At 43.2% G+C, this 21,435-nt stretch overlaps 1 protein-coding gene and 1 pseudogene across 1 annotated transcript in view; one reads left to right on the forward strand and one right to left on the reverse strand.

Annotated features, from left to right (window-relative positions):
• Positions 1-21,435, reverse strand: part of LOC124622728 (semaphorin-2A-like) — a 329,443-nt gene that overhangs the window by 144,416 nt on the left and 163,592 nt on the right. The gene's annotated exons all lie outside the window — the stretch shown is intronic.
• LOC124623533 lies at positions 8,345-8,462 on the forward strand (annotated as a pseudogene).

A 21,435-nucleotide genomic window follows, 5' to 3' on the forward strand; every position in this document is an offset into this window, starting at 1 on the left:
CAGTTTAGTTACACGATACCCTTAGAACTGTTGAGAAGACGCACCGCCGGCCGTTGTGGCCGAGTGGTTCTAGGCGCTTCAGTCCGGAACCGCGCTGTTGCTACGGTCGCAGGTTCGAATCCTGCCTCGGGCATGGATGTGTGTGATCTCCTTAGGTTTAAGTAGTTCTACGTCTAGGGGACTGATGACCTCAGATGTTGTCCCATAGACCTTAGAGCCATATATGAAGACGTACCACTAGTGACTCAGGAATTGATATTTAAATTCATTGGTTCTAGATTCTTTTTTTAAATTTCAAACAGCCAATTCATCTTCATTTTGTAACATGTTCCATCCTCGTTTGGATTGTATATTTACATCCTGGGACAGTGTCCGTGTATTACAATTGTAATTCTGTGCTCCAAGACAGGTCCGATGTTAGATAGACAATTGGATACGCACTTTTAATCTTTTTCATTCGACAACGCCATCCTAGCGTATTTCGGTCCATTCCATCACTCCCACTCCGCCGTAGAAAACTCCTACACTTTGCTATATTAAATAGTATCTTCTTTAATAATCAGATTAATTTTTCGGTTCTGGATCCATAAATTCGTCTCATTATCAATTTCTTTCCTCTGACTCCCCTTTTGCCGGCCTCATGTTATGTAACAAGTATCCGGCGATAGAACCTGATCCACAAATTATCATGTAACAGTTTAAACACAGATATTTTGAATTAATTTTTATTTATTCACCGTTTCAGGTTTGTTACCATATGGCAAGACAATGCTGAGAAGTTGTTTTGCGAACAAAGTGTCTTTCAGCTTATTTACTATTTTTTTCATAGCACTTTTTATCTTACCCTCGAACAGCTTCATAGCTCGTATCACCACTTACCGTGGAATTTCAAGAAACAGTTTTTACTTGGAGTGAAACTTAAATTCCCCATGCATTTTACGCACTTCTCTCTGACTATCCCATTGCATGATACAACCTTCTGCCTTTCTTTCATACCCATGATTGGCAAATATCCTGTGCTGCCCAGTCGAACATCCGTTTGTAGGCAGTACAGCAGTTGGTGTTTGCTTCCTTGTGATGTAACATTTCTGAACAGAACTACGTCTAGGTCTTTCCAGCCTCTTACGTCTCTCTCGAGAAGGACAGTTCTCTAAATATAGCCTTCTTGAACTCGTTCCAGGCAAGTACGCTTTTCCAGTGCGTCCCACTTGGTAGTGGATCTTTCTGTGAAGGAAGAAAGCATTCACTACTATCAACTGTAGGAAATAAAGGCTATAGCTGAATCCACAGGATCACCACCTGCCATGAACTGACATACATTCTGCAACAGCCCTGGGTCAAGCCACCTTTACTGATTTCTTCAAGTTTTTCTCATATTTTTCTATGTAATTCAGTGGTTTTGCTCCAAAAAATTACTGAGCAGTGGCACGAATCTGTTGCGAAGTCACTTCACAATAGAGGAAAAAACTGCTGAGCATTGTCATGAATCGGCTGTCATGCCATTTTACAGCAGAATTGTGTATATGTGTAGTGGAACAGGTATCTTACATCTATTCCACCCCTTACAGATATGTTTATCTTCTTCTCACAGTCGATGCTGTAGATCCCCTTGATGTTAGTTCCATTTGGAAAGGTGAACTACACAATCACTTGACAAAGAGTACTTTATAATTTTTGTGTTTTAGTGTTACACTAGCGGATCTTACATGGAACCGCTTGAGCACGAGATCGCAAAAGGTTGATGAAGTTTACAGCATGCGACGCCCCACACATTGTCTATCATACAGCCACAAAATTCGCTGCTAATGGCAACATTTGGCGGACTGGAGGTGTCCAAGGGTGAGCACACCATGAGGCTGCTGGGCGTACTTGAACTGCTTAGTCGACGTGTAATTCACAATAGTGCTACAGACCTACTGGTGTTGATACAAAGCAGACCAAGGGGAACTATAAACAAAGAAAACATAGTGTTATATCTACAACAACCATTTCCGAAGCTGACATTTCGGGGGAAAGGAGTAAAGGAATTTCGCAGAGTGAGAAGGAACTGCGAGAAATGTACATGAGGAGTATAGTAATGACAATACGCGTTTAACAAGAGAAAGTGATACTGAAACAGGTTCGAGCCACGTAGTTCATCATCCTTGTCAGACAGTCACAAATGCTGTCTCCAGTGAAATGTAGTGAAGGAAAAAAAATGGTTCAAATGGCTCTGAGCACTATGGGACTCAACATCTTAGGTCATAAGTCCCCTAGAACTTAGAACTACTTAAACCTAACTAACCTAAGGACATCACACACACCCATGCCCGAGGCAGGATTCGGACCTGCGACCGTAGCAGTCCCGCGGTTCCGGACTGTGTAGTGAAGGACAATCGAGTCCAAGGAGCAGGTACTAAACATTACTCACACCGAAGATCATCCACAGCATAGTCAGAAAAACAGTTATGAACAGATTTCGAATACCTCCCCGCCAGTACGACAATTTAGTGCATAAGAAAAACTATAGATATTCAAGGAAGGACAAGGTGCACTTATTACAGAAATAGATTTTTGTGCGTTTGAAGGATGCTCGATACAATTTACAAGATGTGCTTAATAGGACCTACTACGTTATGCACATCAAAGAGCGCGTGACATTGATTTCAGTGATTTCAAGGGTATTAGTGGATGGTTGCGTAACTTAAAAAAGTGCTACAGGACTGGACGACATAAAAGAACGATATTTAAAACAAAGTGTCACCTTGACGAACCACAAACTGCGGAATCGACCCCAAAAACTTAAAGGGATTCGTATACAATTATACCGACTGTCAATCTGGGTGGAAAATTGGTTGGGCAGTTATTTAGTGTGCTGCGACAAGTTGTCCTCTGCTATTATTTCCCGTCTGTGTGATCTTCCAAAGGCAGTAGGGAATGCCTACCTCATAGCAAGTAAAGTGGGAAAATGTGGGTAAGAGAACTACCACTATGGTATGAGCACCGCTTTTGACTAATAGCGGGTCAAATTACATACTTGATTCCTGCACTGAGTATAAAAATTACACTGCTTATGCCAGAAAAACAATTATCTACCTCATCAATAAATTGAGATATATAGGAATAATCATACTACATCTACGAAGTGTCAATATCATGCCGCTGCTTCAAATCCAAAGTGATGTCTTGGTGAAAATTGATTTATTGAGTGTCGAAGTATGCATGTTGTTAAGAAATTTGTTCCAATAATTACGTGGAGCCCATGGAATCCTGTTGCAACAAAGAATGTTGATCCAAATACTAAAAGTGTGTGATATTGCAGTTCATACCACCCGAACCTCTGGATGTTTGTTTTCTCCCTGTCTATAAATCAATTTATCTATCTGCTTTTTCACTTTAAACGATAACCAGTTTCAGGGTAAGTTCCACGACACACTGTTTCGCACACGGTTGTGTGCCATCAAAATCCATCAGTTCTCATTACCCTGTTACAGCAATATACACTGAAGCGCCAAAGAAACAGGTATAGGCATGCATATTCAAATATAGGTATTTAAAAAGACAGCATATGGCGCTGGTGTCAAAAACCCTATTTGAAATAACAAGAGGTGCAATTGTTAGGTCGGTTGGCAGATAACCAAGATTTAAGTCAGCTTAACGTGGTGTAACCGTCGGCGCACGAGCGATGGGACACAGCATTTCCGAGACAGCGATGGAGTGGATAATTTCTCGTACGACCATTTCACGAGTGTACCGAGAATATCAGGAATCCGGTAAAACATCTCCGACGTCGTTGCGTCCGGAAAAAGATACTGCAAAAACGGGACCAGCGACGACTGAAGAGAATCGTTCAACGTGACAGAAGTGCAACCCTTCCGCACATTGCTCCAGATTTCAATGCTGGGCCATCAACAAGTGTCGGCGTGCGAACCACTCAACGAAACAGCATCGATATGGCCTTTCGAAGCCACTCGTGTACCCTTGATGACTGCACGACACAAAGCTCTACGCCTCGCCTGGGCCTGTCAACATCGACATTGGACTGTTGACGACTGGAAACATGTTGCCTGGTCGGACGAGTCTCGTTTCAAATTATATCGAGCGGATGGACGTGTACGGGTATGGAGACAACCTCATGAATCAATGGACCCTGCATCCCTTCATACGTCTAGATACGGGTCTGAGAGGTGACACGCACGTACGCATCCTTTCTGATCACCTTCACCCATTCATGTCCATTGTGAATTCCGACGGACTTGGGCAATTACAGCAGGACAATGCGACACCCCACCCGTCCGGAAATGCTACAGAGTGGCTCCATGAACACTCTTCTGAGTTTAAACACTTCCGCTGGTCGCCAAACTCCTCAGACATGAACATTATTGAGCATATCTGGAATGTCCTGCACCTTGCTGTTCAGAAGATATCTCCACTCACTCGTACTCTTACGGATTTATGGACAATCCTGCAGGATTCATGGTGTCAGTTCCCTCCAGCACTACTTTAGTGGAGTCCACGCCACGTCGTATTGCGGCGCTTCTGAGCAGTTGGGGACCCTGCGCTATATTAGGCAGGTGTACCAGTTTCTTTGGCTCTTCCATTTGCATTCTTTAGGAATGTCTAGCTATCTCAACGTCCCGCAGTGTTTGTGATTTCCAAGGCGTTTGCCTTCGGTCTTGAAGGTGCAAACTTTCTTGGTCACTGTGGCGAGCCATTTCTCATTCGGCATTCATGATGCAAATTAATGGTTTGTTTTGAACATTTCTTGAATGTCGACAGTGTTCATTTTGTGAAGAGTAATACATATCTCCCACAGAATGTTGATGTCTGCATCTCCCGTACACTGATTTTCTGTAACCTTCATGATGCACATGATGAGTTATTAGCAATAATTTTTTTCCCGTCATAATCGTTAACACAATATTTTCAAGTGAGCCTTAATGAAAATTGAACTTGCCACCTCGCACTCAAGGGATTCTTTGCTAGTAAAATATTTACAAAGGCCCCTACCTCAGGAAGAGGTTCATTTTGGCTACTCCTGCCAGTATACAGTCCTCGTGTTACACCATTAACGATCGTTCTGCTTAACCACAGTGCTAGTATCTAAAACGTGGCCTGTTACAGACGATTTTGTCAACATTTTATGACTCTGATGTTTCTCAGTTCATCCCATGGGAAGTTGAATTGTATACACATCTATTTGTACAGCTTTACTCCTTCTTGTGAGGTTGGTTGCTACGACGTAAACCGATAGAAAATAAATAATTAATCTGTACAGCTTATGTCAAACATGCAATAACTTAAATTTCAGACAACTCAATCGCTCCTCCTCATTAAACTCTTACTTATAAAAGTGGTAAATTATTCACATATATTTCAATAATACATCCGCTGATTTTATTAATAATAATCAATGACAATGGTACCATAATGAAAAGTAGCATAAGAACGTCATTTTCAACCTATTTCTGTGACACGATTTAATACCAAATCTTACACTTAAAAATAGCAGAAATGCTGAATTGTATAGCGAAATCGGAACAATTAAAGCTAAAAGCGGACATCACATCGTTTAACAAATTCATAGTAGCTATGAACCCATATTGCAATACATTAATGTTTATTGTACGATCTATGCAATAACACGCTAAGTGGCGACGAATTGAGAATGGACATATGATTGTTACCTGACGTAACAGCACTAAACAGAGTAAAATGTTAGACATTGAATTTCAATTTTTTAATTAGAATATTGATGTGTAATGTATTAATTAGCACGAAATAAATTCGCCGAATGCGATTGTCTTGGCATCAGTTGTGCCATGTACAGACGTACTACCTATTAGGTAGTACATCTATGCTTAACACAACTGATGCCAAGATATTCGTATTCAGAGAATTTATTTCGAATTAATTTCGTCATTAATGTCTGTCCACACACCCATGCAAATAAATACCAACTTGTAATCATATAGCTTAATATTTTGTTTCAATCAAGATACTTAGAGGTAGTAATACGTCATATACATAAAATTTAAGTTGAAACTTTCTTACTTGCTCGTACATTGACGCCATGGATATGCAGTTTCCTTTACTGGCTAAATGTAAACAGAATCCCGGAAACTATTTCCGTGACTGGATCCACGTAAAAAAATGGAAGTGAAGTAATGACGACTTAGCTTTCGAACATGAATTTCATATTCCCCTGAAGATTGTGCGGAGAAAGCATCAGACTGATTAAAATATAGCGAGTCTCGTGAAGTGCTATATGCTACATTGACGAACCACAAGCAGGCAAGCCGTGAGTTTTGCTTGGCTGTACTAAATTTACTGATGTGACGTGAGTGGCAATATTTTTCATTTGCAAAATACGTAACAAGATTTCAGTCAAGTTAAGATAGTAAATCTCGTTATAAAAACAGTTGAACAGTTCTGTGTGAGTGAAAATTAACCACTGTAGTCTGATATCACGTGAATGTCACGTGTGAAAAAACCCTTTCACAATTATTGGTAGTTCTCTGCCCTACGATAATTTTTCAGAGAACCTTTGAGAATTTGCTGCATGTCATGGAATGAATCTGTGCCCCACTGGCAAAAGGAAATTTTGCTTATTGGTAGCAAAATTCTTGTTATTATAGAATATTTCTTTAGGTTTCGCTTTCTTCAAGTTTCATTGTTAACCCTCCGCTCCCTGTTGTTGCATCGAATTAATTCTCGCCACCAGATAGGCAACCCAATGAACATATTTCCAAAGTGGGCTGCTGTTTCACCTTTCTGGGCAGTTCTTCTTTATGAATTGCACTAACGCACTGACTTTTGCCGCATCAGAAACGGCTATATTGAGCACGTGTTACGTGAGTTAAAAACATGGAGAGATGTGTCTGCCTCCTGTATGCCACGCATTTTCCACGCAGGGTCTTCTGAAACACCAGAAGTATTTATGAAGAATCTTTTTGTCCCATCCCCATCCCTCTCCCTGTAGGGAAACGAAATGAAGGGAAATAGTTCTTTATTCATATTGTTACAGGGTTATTACAAATGATTGAAGCGATTTAACATCTCTACAATAACTTTATTATTTGAGATATTTTCACAATGCTTTGCACACACATACAAAAACTCAAAAAGTTTTTTTAGGCATTCACAAATGGTCGATATGTGCCCCTTTAGTGATTCGGCAGACATCAAGCCGATAATCAAGTTCCTCCCACACTCGGCGCAGCATGTCCCCATCAATGAGTTCGAAAGCATCGTTGATGCGAGCTCGCAGTTCTGGCACGTTTCTTGGTAGAGGAGGATTAAACACTGAATCTTTCACATAACCCCACAGAAAGAAATTGCATGGGGTTAAGTCGGGAGAGCGTGGAGGCCATGACATGAATTGCTGATCATGATCTCCACCACGACCGATCCATCGGTTTTCCAATCTCCTGTTTAAGAAATGCCGAACATTATGATGGAAGTGCGGTGGAGCACCATCCTGTGGTACGTTTAGCTCCCTGCTTGCTTTATTCGTCGACTTCCGCGGGCTACGCGTGAAACTTGCCCGCACGCGTTCAACCGTTTCTTCGCTCACTGCAGGCCGACCCGTTGATTTCCCCTTACAGAGGCATCCAGAAGCTTTAAACTGCGCATACCATCGCCGAATGGCGTTAGCAGTTGGTGGATCTTTGGTGAACTTCGTCCTGAAGTGTCGTTGCACTGTTATGACTGACTGATGTGAGTGCATTTGAAGCACGACATACGCTTTCTCGGCTCCTGTCGCCATTTTGTCTCACTGCGCTCTCGAGCGCTCTGGCGGCAGAAACCTGAAGTGCGGCTTCAGCCGAACAAAATTTTATGAGTTTTTCTACGTATCTGTAGTGTGTCGTGACCATATGTCAATAAATGGAGCTACAGTGAATTTATGAAATCGCTTCAATCATTTGTAATAGCCCTGTACTTTTGACTATGACATTAAACGAAAAAAACATAAATTATTGCATTTCACTGTGAAAAAGAAATTAGTAGTGAAAGTGTTAAAAACTGCATACCTTACAGTAATAATTTTATTATGTGGCAGAAATGTCACCGAAGTGGAAATATGGTCGTAAACAAAGTATAACACTGGTTTCTTCCAACCACCCCATATACAGCGAGAGTCGGTAGGGAACTGTTGTTGTCGCCAATTGCACTCAAGACCATGTAACAGCTGCATTTTTAACACTAATGGACGTGTTATGACTTCATCATCATTGCTTAGTTGTTGACGATGAAGGACGGCATCGTCCGTCACGCACAGGTAACCAGCATTGCTATAGCTCTCTTCCTCCGCAAAGACTCCGAAAGCAGCCCGTAAAATTTCTAATCATGTATCGCTGACCTCGCCAACGGCCTTGTCGCAGTGGTAACACCGGTTCCCGTCAGGTCGCCGAAGTTAAGCGCTGACGGGCTGGTCTAGCACTTGGATGGGTGACCATACGGTCTGCCGAGCGCTGTTGGCAAGCGGGGTGCACTCAGCCTTGTAAGGCAAACTGAGGAGCTGCTTGACTGAGACGTAGCGGCTCCGGTCTCGGAAACTGACATACGGTCGGGAGAGCGGTGTGCTGACCTCATGCCTCTCCATATCCGCATCCAGTGACGCCTGTGGGCTGAGGATGACACGGCGGCCGGTCGGTGACCATTGGACCTTCATGGCCCGTTCGGGAGGAGGTTTTTTTTTTTTTTTTTTTTTTTTTTTTTTTTTTTTTTTTTTTTTAGTGTTGCTGACCTCGGCGGTGTTGATAGGAGGCTAAATTCTCATGGCGTGGGGCTGAATGGAAGGCCGATGAGACCCAGGAAGAAGCGGCTGTCAAAATTGAGACTATTTTCAGCTGATACAGTGGTTCTGTGGCTGCATAGGAGTGGACCGGTAGTCAGTGAACCAGTCGCTAGTGTCGTCCCAGCCACCAGTAACTTGTGCCAACTCCCTGCTTTCCAATGTCTACAATCGGCGCCATGCCGTCAGCTATATTGCCATAAAACTGACAACGGCAGTGTACCAACAGGACACTTGCAGTGGTACTCCTCTTCAATAAACGACAGTACGAAGACAGCGAAGGTGGGCGGCAAGAAGCACGCCCACCGCAATGTTAGTAGGTGGCTGCTCTGTGGCGCTGAGTCCGGAGGGCGTGCACTTTGTGTACGGAGCTGGTACCTAGGTGGGGCTGCAGATTGTCGCTCTGTGTCATCTTCTGCTCTGGTGGTACCCCTGCATTCCAGTGGTACTGCTAGACTGTGAATCTCTGATGCAAAGTCAACTGTTATTTATACCAAATAGCGTCCGCCTTCGTAGCGTAGCGGAAGCGTTACTACCTCCCACGCAGACGGGCCGGTTCGATTCCCTGCAGGGGACTGGGTGTTGTGTGACCTTCACAATCATTTCATCATCGGTGACTCGCAGATCGCCAAAGTGGCGTCGACTAAAAAGGACTTGCAATACGGCGGCCGAACTCCCTCGAATAGGGCCTCCTGGCCCACAATGCCATACGATCATTTCATTTTTTTCATTTTATACCAAATAGCAGCACATTTGTTGTGTTAATGAACCACTCTTGGTCACATGTTTGGAAACATCATGAAAAGCCGAAGGATGAAGACATGCCTGCTCCATGTGCCATTGCTGCATTGGCAAGTTACGCCGAGTGAAGCTAGCACATCTCACAATAATTTCACACGAGCGTTGTCTTAAACTTAATGCCGACATGTCACGTTCACTGGCAACCGACGGCTACTAAGATGTTCCACCACACCCTCTCACAAATTTTACACATAACCTGGTAGTGGCGCTACACGAGGAACGAGGTGAAATTTATCATTTATTAAGAATTTTGCTTCCAGACACGAATCATGCTATGTTAGCATCAGTCGAAATTTAGTACATAGTCATGACAGGTAAAGGCATCAGAAAATTCTGTCAGGATACTTTTCCTTCCTAGCAGAGGGCCGTAAAGAAATAAAACATAGGTGGTATATCTCATACTTGTTTTGGAGTGAGACTGATCACATGCTCTTTTGTGATATGTGCACAGCGCTGGCAACAAGAAATGTTTCCTCCAAATCTCAAGAATTTTGGTTCAGACGATTTGTTGAGATAATAGGTGAAACACGATGTGGGTCACCATTAATTTGAACAATAAACTCTTGATTTTTTAGGTCAATTATGTTTAAGAAGCACCATTCGAAATTAAAAATAAGAAAAACTGCTGTCTTTAAGTTACAAGTGGTAAATGGCCCAACACCACAGGCTGAAAAAGTAGCAGCAATATCACACTTATTTCCACCCATCTCCTGCCCTGAAATATGGAAAAAAGAACTTTTTATATTTTTTAATCGAGATTCCTCATAGATAGACTTTATGTGCTTAAAATCTACATACATGCCATTTTCACAAGTCTCAAGAAAGCAACTTCTAGCGGCTAAATTCGGTTTGTTGAGTGCGGTGACACAGAAATAAACATTATACCGTGAGCAGTACAGAGTCTCAGAACTTCTGGACTGAAGTAAGATGCTACTTAATCGCCTAGTGGAATTTAATGCCTTCTAGACATATGACACGTGGGAGCGAAGCTAATTAATTCAGTGTGTAAACGTTACTATAATGGATCCAGACATAAGAAGTGCAGTATCATCAAGCCACAGCAGCACAGCATTGTATTTTTTTTGTTTTTTTCAGAAAGGATGGCATTTTGTGTCTTTTTGTATCCAGAGCTTCTGACTGTGCTCACCACGGAGTATCACTCAGTCCCCAGCAGGTGATCCACAGATGACGATACTTGTTGCTGAATAGTGACTGCATAGCTCTTCAAAGTTCTTTGCTCCACGTCTGTAAATTACAAGTGATTTTCCCGGGTCATCACTGACATTGGTCCCATTATAACTGAGCGCGTTATGTGGAGGAATACCAGTAAGGTTATCTCTCAAATTTTGGACGGAATAACATTGTGTGCTACAGTCACGTTAATAATCCAGAGATCCAGTCTTCGTTAGGGCATTATCTTTAAATCTAAAACAGTTTAGGTCTTCCCCATTCAGGGTATTCTTAATGGTGATACGTGCACTTCCTCGTGTTCTCCATCCCACACTAGGGACCAGTTAGGAGTAGCAATATGTAAAATCTGTTGTTATCCGTTCCGTTTTTCTGCGGACACACAGAACAAGGTTACATTTTTCTAATTTCTTGCATTCTGTTGTGGAATAGACACCTTTAGATCAGATTTCATTTTGAAAGATAAGAAAACGAAGGCTGACAAAAAGCTCAACACAGTAGGAAGGAAAAATTCAAACGGATAAAATTAGGCAAGGAACAAAAGGTATCCATTTGAGTGCAGCTATGGCAGGGTACATTTTAATTTATTTAAGATACTGAGAATCTCAGTATGGATGGTTATTCTATTAAGCCTCGTGCCATCTTGTTTGGTTAAAAATACGAGAAAATGCGGTATACACACTTCATAAATCTGTGAGTCACAAGCAGAGTGTATGAGCACCCCCTGCGTTATATTAAAACATACAATTAAGAGAACAAATAAACTGAAAATTAATTACGTATCTAATTAATTAGCGCATGAAGAATTAATTACAAAATTGGAATATCGATTCTTCAAATTCGTGCAGGTTCTCCAGTGCTCTGCGAAACAACTATTCCCATTTCAGGCAGGATTTCAAGTGGGGTAGGATAATGTCACTGCACTGTAAACAATATCTTTGCATGTTGGTGACGATAATGTCCAGGTGGGATATGACATCAGAAAGAGCAGGGTACAGAGTACAGCGGAGTGACACTATTTTGTTAGATCTACAGACGATAAAAATATGCCGGCAGTGGACGCTGTGGCTACTGAGGACATAAGTAAAGATTTGAGTGTAATTTAGCAATTATTTCCAAAGTTCTATCACGTTTTAATGGCTGCTTTATCTCTATTTTAATTTACGATTTTTTTGACGGTTCACGTTTGCGGAATGGCTACAAACAATATTACTGCTAATATTAGTCACCATTCATATCACCATCCTCAGGAAGATAACCATAGCTGATACAAGATCAGTCGCTTTATCAGGATCCTGACGCTTACACAATTTAAATACGTTAGAAACAGAGATGAGTTCAACAGGAAAAAAATAGGAAGACGTTCCTGGGATTGTAATGCTGGCATTTGCAGAACCAACATCAGGGAAAAAAAACATGGGCGTATTTTACTTCATTCTTTAGCGCGATAGTGGATTCCTTCTTATGACATTTCCTAATAAAGAGTCAGTTCATCGTACGGCCAGTAGGTGTTAACAATAATGTGTGAGCAGTAGCTATCGGGTGCGTACGGGACTGCTGAAACATGGATATCGGAACAATTGTTTAATAAAAGAATAGGCTCTAAAGTAGGTCATTTTTATGCGGGAATAGGTCCAACCGACCATAGCAGATACTCCTTTTGTGCAAGCACAATGTCGGTCCCAGTAAAAACAAAATGCCTGCAGAATGATGGCCTCCGCTCATTAAATTCCTCTACAGAATAGTACTAGCTACCATGTGTTGCTGTGGCCTTGCAGTTTGACGCTCCGCCTGTGCTAGTCTATCACGCGTATCCCCCTTCATTTCTGTGTCACTACTAAAATCTACATCCACCTGGACCTGTTCACTGTTGTCACGTATTGGCCTACTTTTATCATTCATCTCTTACCAATTTTGGGACCTGGTCAGCAAGTTGATGAAGGCAGATCGAAAAAAATAGTTCAAGTGGCTCTGAGCACTATGTGACTTAACATCTGAGGTCATCAGTCCCCTATAACTTACAGGGGCACTCCAAAAGAAATGCACACTATTTTTTTAAAAATCTATCTTTCATTCTACAAGTTTGAAAGTTTTACAGTGTGTTGATACATCCTTTAGGAACAAGATTTTCATTTATCCACATAATTTCCATCCCTCTCAATTGCCTTACACCATCTTGGAACCAGCGCCTGTATACCCGCACAGTAAAATTCTGGACCAACCTGTTGGAGCCACTGTTTGGCAGTGTGCACAAGGGAGTCATCATCATCAAACCTTGTTCCACGAAGACAGTCTTTCAGTTTCCCAAAGAGATGATAGTCACATGGAGCCAGGTCAGGACTGTAAGGCGGGAGTTTGAGTGTTGTCCATCCGAGTTTTGTGATCGCTTCCATGGTTTTTTGACTGACATGTGGCCGTGAATTGTCGTGCAACAGCAAAATATCCTGCTTTTGCCGATGTGGTCGAACACGACTCAGTCGAGCTTGAAGTTTCTTCAGTGTCGTCACATACCCATCCACAAGCGAGAGTCCTTCGGAATCGAAAAACACCGTAGCTATAACTTTTCAAGCAGAATGTGTGGTTTTGATTTTTTTTTTTTTTTTTTGGGTGAATTTGCATGATGCCACTCCACAGATTGCCTCTTCGTCTCTGGTGAAAAATGATGGAGCCATGTCACAATTATTCCAAGAAATTCATCTCCACCATTCTCGCACTGTTCCAAAAGTTCGCTGCATACCGTTTTTCTTGTTTCTTTGTCAGTCACTGACAACCTCCTAGGAACCCACCTGGCACAAACCTTTTTTAACGCCAACACTTTCAGTATGCTGCAAACACTTCCTACTCCTATCCCAACGTAGCGTGACAATTCGTTCACTGTGATGCGTCTGTCAGCAGTCAGCAGTTCGTTAACTCTCTGCACATTGTCTGGAGTGTGTGCAGTACGAGGCCTGCCTCTGCGAAGACAATCCTTCAATATTGCCGTGCCCACATTCATCACGTAACCTGCTTGCCCACCGACTAACTGTACTGCGATCGACAGCAGCATCTCCATACACCTCTTTCAACCTCTTGTGGATGTTTCCCATTGTCTCGTTTTCACAGCACAGGAATTCAATGGCAGCACGTTGCTTCTGACCAACGTCAAGTATAGCAGCCATCTTGAAGACACGCTGTGACGGTGCCACTCACGGAAACAGGTTGAACTAAGTTTGAAAACAAGCAGGAAGGATGTACCTACACATTGTAAAACTTCCACACATGCGGAATGAAAACTGTGTTTGTAGAAAGTAGTGTGCATTTTTTTTGGAGTGACCCTCGTAGAACTACTTAAACCGAACTAACCTAAGGACATCACACACATCCATGCCCGATGCAGGATTCGAACCTGCGATCGTAGCGGTCGCGCGGTTTCAGACTGAAGCGCCTAGAACCGCTCGGCCACATCGGCCGGCGAAGGCAGATCGAAGCTGGACTACTGGAATTGCTGCAATCTCATCCGAAATGTTCTGCTGTCGTTCTTTAAGACTACAAGGGTTGTTGCGATACACCTTTGACTTGAGCGCAAAGTAATGGCATGCTGACAGATCATGTGACCTACATAGGCCGCAAAAACAAAATGACCTCATAATTCTGTCAGGCGTGAAGATTGTGTAAATGTGTTCCAAGGAACCGGTGTGTAACACGTAGCGGGCGTACACGTGGTGTGCGCGTCACGGAGTGTGGTTATACGTAGACACGTCCAATCGTGTCCACTCGTCCGGGCCACTTTTATTTGCCCCGCCCTTGTTGAAATAGAAAATGAGAGCAACGGAGGGCACAGGCCGTGAGGCAACTGCACTGCCATCTCCGTGTCTCTCACTTGTGGATTATGTCCTACGATAAGACGAAGCTAAGAGTGTATACAGGCATTCAATTTTTTTTCTTCTGGCTCAGCTTGCGAATGCAATTGGATACAAGTTGCTAACATTGTTCAAAAGGAGTATATTAGAGGTACAGTACATTTCAGGTAAATGGACGCTATTGGTCCTGGCAGTGTGCACACGCGTTTGTGTGTGTGTGTGTGTGCGTGTGTGTGTGTGTGTGTGTGTGTGTGTATGAGTGCGCGCATCTGCAAATGAGTTGCTTTCCCAAGTTGAAAAATCGGCAGAGAAAACAGTAACTGGCGGCCGCGGTGGCCTAGCGGTTCTAGGCGCTTCAGTCCGGCACCGCACGACTGCTACGGTTGCAAGTTCGAATCCTGCCTCGGACATGGATGTGTGTAATGTCCTTAGGTTAGTTAGGTTTAAGTAGTTCTAAGTTGTAGGGGGCTGATGACCTCAGATGTTAAGTCCCAAAGTGAAAAAAAACAGTAATTGCTGAAACATGTTATGATTACATCCTTCGCGTTTCAGTCGAGCGTTATGCCTGTTGGTACTGAAATCATAGCGCAACATAAAAAGGCTTTAAGACCTAGAACTCATCTAGTGGTCCAGAAAGCAGCAAACAGTACCATCCCAGAAGTCAACATCTCGTGTTATCAAGTTAATTATTCATGGTTCATGGTTGGCTCAGGACGTGTCCTATCAGCCTATCTCTTCTTATAGTCAAGTTGAGCCAGTTAGATTCAGTGCTACTTCAACAGTTTGTCAATCTAACCAGCTGACAATCGGCATTCTTCTGTAACACCAAATTTTAAAAGTTTCTGTTTTCCTATGGTCTGTATGAACTATCGTCAACGTTTCACTTCCATGTAAGGCTACACTTCAGAAAAATGCTTTCGCTAAAGACATTCTAATACTAATAATTCTTTTCAGTGTCAACTGGCACCAAGTTTTCACAAATGCTTCCCTGCTGTTACCAATCTAAAATTAAAACACTCTCTACTTCAGCCATCGTCAATTAGTTTACTTCCCAAATAACAAAACTAGTCTACTACTGTGTTTTACTTTAGTAATCTGCCTCCCTCATCATGACATCATTTAATTTCACTACACGCTATTAATCTCGTCGTACATAGTGGGAATATGCATGAAAGCCTTTGCAGAAGACATGTAATTTTAATATTTTTACTATTACTACGCTTTTTCTATACTTCACTTACGTCCTCTGACTGCTACGATGGTTGAACTTCTGTCCTCGAGTCTGTAACACTTTTCTGCACTGTTTTCATACACATTTCACTTTCCATAATGTACAGATATATAATAACTCAATGTGTATGCAATAAGGAAAAATAGTAGGTTGTATTCCTACAACTCATCATAATAAGGGAACGAGATGGTAGCCACATAAGCACTAGTTTCTCTGAAAATGTTTCTTGTATTCACGCATTCTACAGGTAGCCAAAGATCCACACTTAGTTTCCACTTGCATGACCTATGATACAGTAACCAAAGCAAAAGATGACGATGCACCTCGAAGAAGTTATGCAAATTGGTAGCAAAATTATATTCATACAGGTACCGCCGGACAACGGGAAATTGTAAACTTAGGCGTCCAATGGATGAATGTGTGACGCTGCAGTGCAATTTCTCCACTCAAATGGCAAGGGGACATGTAGATACTAAGGCACACTTTATTTGCAAATTTCATTCCGCGTACTCAACTGGACAGGAACGACGCATCGCAAACACACGCGTGGACAATATACATTACTGGCCATTAAAATTGCTACACCACGACGATGACGTGGTACAGACGCGAAAGTTGACCGACAGGAAGAAAATGCTGTGATATGCAAATGATTAACTTTTCAGAGCATTCACACAAGGCTGGCGCCGGTGGCGACACCTACAACGTGCTGACATGAAGAAAGTTTCCGACCGCTTTCTCATACTCAAACAGCAGTTAACCGGCGTTGCCTGGTGAAACGTTATTGTGATGCCTCGTGTAAGGAGGAGAAAAGCGTACCATCACGTTTCCGACTTTGATAAAGGTCGGATTGTAGCCTATCGCGATTGCGGTTTATCGTATAGCGACATTGCTGCTCGCGTTGGTCGAGATCCAATGACTGTTAGCAGAATATGGAATCGGTGGGTTCAGGAGGGTAATACGGAACACCGTGCTGGATCCCAGCGGCTTCGTATCACTAGCAGTCGAGATGACAGGCATCTTATCCGCACGGTTGAGTCAACAAATGGGGAAGTTTGCAAGACAACAACCATCTGCACGAACAGTTCGACGACGTTTGCAACAGCATGGACTATCAGCTCGGAGACCATGGCTGTGGTTACCCTTGAAGCTGCATCACTGACAGGAGCGCCTGCGATGGTGTACTCAACGACGAACCTGGGTGCACGAATGACAAAACCTCATTTTTACGAATGACTCCAGGTTCTGTTTACAGCATCATGATGGTCGCATCCGTTTTTGGCGACATCGTGGTGAACGCACATTGGAAGCGTGTATTCGTCATCGCCATACTGGCGTATCACCCGGCGTGATGGTATGGGGTGCCATTGGTTACACGTCTCGCTCACCTCTTGTTCACATTGACGGCACTTTGAACAGTGGTCGTTACATTTCAGATGTGTTACAACCCGTGGCTCTACCCTTCATTCGATCCCTGCGAAACCCTACATTTCAGCAGGATAATGGACGACCGCATGTTGCAGGTGCTGTACGGGCCTTTCTGGATACAGAAAATGTTCGACTACTGCCCCAGCCAGCACATTCTCCAGATATCTCACCAACTGAAAACGTCTGGTCAATGGTGGCCGGGCAACTGGCTCATCACAGTACGCCAGTCACTACCCTTCGTGAACTGTGGTATCGTGTTGAAGCTGCATGGGCAGCTGTACCTGTACACTCCATCCAAGCTCTGTTTGACTGAATGCCCAGGCGTATCAAGGCCGTTATTACGGTCAGAGATGGTTACTGTGGGTACTGATTTCTCAGGAACTATGCTCCCAAATTGTGTGAAAGTGTAATCACATGTCAGTTCTATTATAATATATGTGTCCAATGAATACCCGATTATCATCTGCATTTCTTCTTGGAGTAGTAATGTTAATGGCCAGTAGTGTACACCGATATCAGCATTTGAGAGAGAGGGTGGAGTAATCGGTGAATCGGTCGACAACATGACGTTTTTAGTCGGAATGGCTGAACAATGGCCGCCCACTGTTTCGGGAAGTATGCGGTCGACCTAGAGAGGCAACAGAACGCGAGGACCAGCAATCGTCAGAGACCCACTCAGTGCCCCGGATTCATCATTGTCATCGATCCGACGTGCAACTGGTGCTTCGCTGACACACACACACACACACACACACACACACACACACACACACACACACACACCATGAATAGGCGGCTCGCTTGAAGGGAGCTGAGCTCGTGGCGCTCCTTGCGCCGATTACCATCGACCTCTGTACACTGAAAAGCACGTTATCAATCGGTATTGTAATTGCAAACTGTCGAAGCTGCATTAGTAAAGTACCGGAACTTCAAGCGCTGATAGAAAGCACCGAAGATGAAATCGTTATAGGTACAGAAAGCTAGCTGAAGCCAGAGATAAATTCTGCCGAAATTTTTACAAAGGCACAGACGGTGTTTAGAAAGGATAGATTGCATGCAACCGGTGGTGGCGTGCTTGTCACTGTTAGTAGTAGTTTATCCTGTAGTGAAGTAGAAGTGGATAGTTCCTGTGAATTATTATGGGTGGACGTTACACTCAACAACCGAGCTAGGTTAATAGTTGGCTCCTTTTACCGACCTCCCGACTCAGCAGCATCAGTGGCAGAACAACTGAGAGAAAATTTGGAATACATTTCACATAAATTTTCTCAGCATGTTATTGTCTTAGGTGGAGATTTCAATTTACCAGATATAGACTGGGACACTCAGATGTTTAGAACGGGTGGTAGGGACAGAGCATCGAGTGGCATTACACTGAGTGCACTATCCGAAAATTACCTCGAGCAATTAAACAGATAACCGACTATTGTAGATAACATCTTGGACCTACTGATAACAAACAGACCCGAACTTTTCGACTATTTAAGTGCAGAACAGGGAATCAGTGATCATAAGGCCTTTGCAGCATCCCTGAATATGGAAGTTAATAGGAATATAAAAAAAGGGAGGAAGGTTTATCTGTTTAGCAAGAGCAACAGAAGGCAGATTTCAGACTACCTAACAGATTATAGCGAAAATTTCTGTTCCGACACTGACAATGTTGAGTGTTTATGGAAAAAGTTCAAGGCAATCGTAAAATGCGGTTTACATAGGTACGTGCCGAGTAAAACTGTAAGGGACGGGAAAAGCCCACCGTGGTTGAACAACAAAGTTAGGAAACTACTTCGAAAGCAAAGAGAGCTTCACTCCAAGTGTAAACGCAGCCAAAACCTCTCAGACAAACAGAAGCTAAGCGATGTCAAAGTTAGCGTAAGGAGGGCTATGCGTGAAGCGTTCAGTGAATTAGAAAGTAAAATTCTATGTACCGACTTGACAGAAAATCCTAGGAAGTTCTGGTCTTACGTTAAATCAGTAAGTGGCTAGAAACAGCATATACAGACACTCCGGGATGAAGATGGCATTGAAACAGAGGATGACACGCGTAAAGTTGAAATACTAAACACCTTTTTCCAAAGCTGTTTCACAGAGGAAGACCGCACTGCACCTAAAACCTCGCACAAACGAAAAAATGGCTGACATCGAAACAAGTGTCCAAGGAATAGAAAAGCAACTGGAGTCGCTCAACAGAGGAAAGTCCACTGGACCTGACGGGATACCAATTCGATTCTACACAGAGTACGTGAAAGAACTTGCCCCCCTTGTAACAGCCGTGTACCGCAAGTCTCTAGAGGAACGGAAGGTACAAAATGATTGGAAAAGAGCACAGGTAGTCCCAGTCTTCAAGAAGGGTTGTCAAGCAGATGCGCAAAACTATAGACCTATATCTCTGACGTCGGTCTGTTGTAGAATTTTAGAACATGTGTTTCGCTCGCGTATCATGTCGTTTTTGTAAACCCAGAATCTACTCTGTAGGAATCAACATGGATTCCGGAAACAGCGATCGTGTTCGACCCAACTCGCTTTATTTGTTCATGAGACCCAGAAAATATTAGATACAGGCTCCCAGGTAGATGCTATTTTCCTTGACTTCCCGAAGGCGTTCGATACAGTTTCGCTCTGTCGCCTGATAAACAAAGTAAGAGCCTACGAAATATCAGACCAGCTGTGTGGCTGGATTGAAGAGTTTTTAGGAAACAGAACACAGCATGTTGTTATCAATGGAGAGACGTCTACAGACGTTAAAGTAACCTCTGGCGTGCCACAGGGGAGTATTATGGGACCATTGCTTTTCACAATATATATAAATGACCTAGTAGATAGTGTCGGAAGTTCCATGCGGCTTTTCGCGGCTGATGCTGTAGTATACAGACAAGTTGCAGCATTAGAAAATTGTAGCGAAATGCAGGAAGATCTGCAGCGGATAGGCACTTGGTGCAGGGAGTGGCAACTGACCATTAACATAGACAAATGTAATGTATTGCGAATACATAGAAAGAAGGATCCTTTATTGTATGATTATATGATAGCGGAACAAACACTGGTAGCAGTTACTTCTGTAAAATATCTGGGAGTATGTGTACGGAACGATTTGAAGTGGAATGATCATATAAAATTAATTGTTGGTAAGGCGGGTACCAGGTTGAGATACATTGGGAGAGTCCATAGAAAATGTAGTCCATCAACAAAGGAGGTGGCTTACAAAACACTTTCGACCTATACTTGAGTATTGCTCGTCAGTGTGGGATCCGTACCAGATCAGGTTGACGGAGGAGATAGAGAAGATCCAAAGAAGAGCGGCGCGTTTCGTCACAGGGTTATTTGGTAACCGTGATAGCGTTACGGAGATGTTAAGCAAACTCAAGTGGCAGACTCTGCAAGAGAGACGCTCTGCATCGCGGTGTAGCTTGCTCGCCAGGTTTCGAGAGGGTGCGTTTCTGGATGAGGTATCGAATATATTGCTTCCCCCTACTTATACCTCCCGAGGAGATCACGAATGTAAAATTAGAGAGATTCGAGCGCGCACGGAGGCTTTCAGATAGTCGTTCTTCCCGCGAACCATACGCGACTAGAACAGAAAAAGGGAGGTAATGACAGTGGCACGTTAAGTGCCCTCCGCCACACACCGTTGGGTGGCTTGTGGAGTATAAATGTAGATGGAGATGTAGATGTAGCAGTAGCGTCTGGCACATACGCTCTGGTACCCCATTAACTGTAATAGTTTTCTATGATAAGTTCCGCTTCGAACTGAGCAGAAATGACCAGCGAAGGCCCGTACAGTGACGGGTTAACAACGTGACTGTCCCCCGCCATATCGCCCGACGACAGGCAGTGGTGATCAGGGATGCCATTCCATTTTATAACAGGACCCCTTTGGTTGTAATCCGCGGCATCGCTGCAGCGTAGTGGTGCATCAGTCACATTCTACGCCTATTTTTGTTATTCCTTATGGCAAGCCATCCTGGGTTACATTTCAGCACGATAAAGCCTACACCGAGAGTTTCTACTGCTAGTCTTCGTGGTTGCCAAACCGTACGTCGGCTAGCAAATCGAAAATATTTGGAGCATTATGGGCGGGGCTCTCCAACCAGTTCGCGATTTGCGCGATCTAATGCATCAATAGGACAGAATTTAGCACGATGGAGGTAAATCTCCATACTGTAGTAGTCGTTAGT

The sequence above is a fragment of the Schistocerca americana genome, chromosome 7, assembly GCF_021461395.2.
Source record: "Schistocerca americana isolate TAMUIC-IGC-003095 chromosome 7, iqSchAmer2.1, whole genome shotgun sequence".
Taxonomy (NCBI): domain Eukaryota; kingdom Metazoa; phylum Arthropoda; class Insecta; order Orthoptera; family Acrididae; genus Schistocerca; species Schistocerca americana.